The following is a 2500-nucleotide window of genomic DNA, read 5'->3' on the forward strand; positions in this document are numbered from 1 at the left end:
AAAATCCTGCCCGGGAAGAGGCGCACAGCCTCGGGCAGGGCTTCCAGGGCGCCCCCCTACCTCCCTGGAGCTCCAGGGAGTACCAGGAGCAAATCCAAATAGAAAAAAAAAAGTTAAAGTCCAACCGCCACCAGGGGCTCGGGGTGAAAATCCTGCCCGGGAAGAGGCGCACAGCCTCGGGCAGGGCTTCCAGGGCGCCCCCCTACCTCCCTGGAGCTCCAGGGAGTACCAGGAGCAGAAAGAAATATTTTGTTTAAAAAAATGACAAAGTGCTGCGGCACTTAGGCTGTGGGGCGAAAACAGGCGGAGTACCAGGAGCACAAAGTTTAAGTTGGAGTACCAGGGGCACCAAAGTTTGAGTTGGTATACCAGGAGCAGGAAAGTTTGGGCGGATGGTAGTCTGCTTGTATCCGGGGAGGGGTGCTTAAGAGTGGGTCTGCAGGTTCGGCTGGTGCTGGGGTTCCTGGATGGTGGAGGTTAGGGGCCGGAGATAGGGGGCAGCTAACAGGTGTGTGGGTGGCCGAGGCAGGGGCTCCAAATTGGGGTAAAAGTGAGGTGGAGGGCCCCCTGGAGGTAGGGGGCCGATAGCAGGTGTGTGTGGCCGAAGCAGGGGCTCTAAATTGGGTAAAAGGGAGGTGGAGAGCCGCCTGGAGGTAGGGGGCGGAAAGCAGGTGTGTGTGGCCGAAGAAGGGGCTTTAAATCGGGTAAAAGGGAGGTGGAGAGCCGCCTGGAGATAGGGGGCCCGCTCCCAGGTGTGTGTGGCCGAAGCAGGGGCTTTAAATCGGGTAAAAGGGAGGTGGAGAGCCGCCTGGAGATAGGGGCCCGCTCCCAGGTGTGTGTGGCCGAAGCAGGGGCTCTAAATTGGGTTAAAAGTGAAGTGGAGAGCCGCCTGGAGATAGGGGCCCGCTCCCAGGTGTGTGTGGCCGAAGCAGGTGCTCTAAATTGGGTAAAAGGGAGGTGGAGAGCCGCCTGGAGATAGGGGCCCGCTCCCAGGTGTGTGTGGCCGAAGCAGGGGCTCTAAATTGGGTTAAAAGTGAAGTGGAGAGCCGCCAGGAGATAGGGGGCTTCTCCCAGGTGTGTGTGGCCGAAGCAGGTGCTCTAAATTGGGTTAAAAGTGAAGTGGAGAGCCGCCTGGAGATCGGGGCCCGCTCCCAGGTGTGTGTGGCCGAAGCAGGTGCTCTAAATTGGGTAAAAGGGAGGTGGAGAGCCGCCTGGAGATAGGGGCCCGCTCCCAGGTGTGTGTGGCCGAAGCAGGGGCTCTAAATTGGGTTAAAAGTGGAGTGGAGAGCCGCCAGGAGATAGGGGGCTTCTCCCAGGTGTGTGTGGCCGAAGCAGGTGCTCTAAATTGGGTTAAAAGTGAAGTGGAGAGCCGCCTGGAGATAGGGGCCCGCTCCCAGGTGTGTGTGGCCGAAGCAGGGGCTCTAAATTGGGTAAAAGGGAGGTGGAGAGCCGCCTGGAGATAGAGGGCCGCTCCCCGGTGTGTGTGGCCGAAGCAGGTGCTCTAACTTGGGTTAAAAGTGAAGTGGAGGGCCCCCTGGAGGTAGGGGGCCGATAGCAGGTGTGTGTGGCCGAAGAAGGGGCTCTAAATCGGGTAAAAGGGAGGTGGAGAGCCGCCCGGAGATAGGGGGCCTCTCCCAGGTGTGTGTGGCCGAAGCAGGGGCTCCAAATCCGGTAAAAGGGAGGTGGAGAGCCGACTGGAGATAGGGGGCGGATAGCAGGTGTGTGTGGCCGAAGAAGGGGCTCTAAATCGGGTAAAAGGGAGGTGGAGAGCCGCCTGGAGATAGGGGCCCGCTCCCAGGTGTGTGTGGCCGAAGCAGGGGCTCTAAATTGGGTAAAAGGGAGGTGGAGAGCCGACTGGAGATAGGGGGCCTCTCCCAGGTGTGTGTGGCCGAAGCAGGGGCTCTAAATTGGGTTAAAAGTGAGGTGGAGGGCCCCCTGGAGGTAGGGGGCCGATAGCAGGTGTGTGTGGCCGAAGAAGGGGCTCTAAATCGGGTAAAAGGGAGGTGGAGAGCCGCCTGGAGATAGGGGCCCGCTCCCAGGTGTGTGTGGCCGAAGCAGGGGCTCTAAATTGGGTAAAAGGGAGGTGGAGAGCCGACTGGAGATAGGGGGCGGATAGCAGGTGTGTGTGGCCGAAGAAGGGGCTCTAAATCGGGTAAAAGGGAGGTGGAGAGCCGCCTGGAGATAGGGGCCCGCTCCCAGGTGTGTGTGGCCGAAGCAGGGGCTCTAAATTGGGTAAAAGGGAGGTGGAGAGCCGACTGGAGATAGGGGGCCTCTCCCAGGTGTGTGTGGCCGAAGCAGGGGCTCTAAATTGGGTTAAAAGTGAGGTGGAGGGCCCCCTGGAGGTAGGGGGCCGATAGCAGGTGTGTGTGGCCGAAGAAGGGGCTCTAAATCGGGTAAAAGGGAGGTGGAGAGCCGCCTGGAGATAGGGGGCCGCTCCCGGGTCTCTGGGTCCGAAAAAGGGGTTGAAATTCGGGTAGAGTTGGGCCCCGCTCCTCGGCCT

Source organism: Centroberyx gerrardi, chromosome 21, assembly GCF_048128805.1.
Source record: "Centroberyx gerrardi isolate f3 chromosome 21, fCenGer3.hap1.cur.20231027, whole genome shotgun sequence".
Taxonomy (NCBI): Eukaryota; Metazoa; Chordata; class Actinopteri; order Beryciformes; family Berycidae; genus Centroberyx; species Centroberyx gerrardi.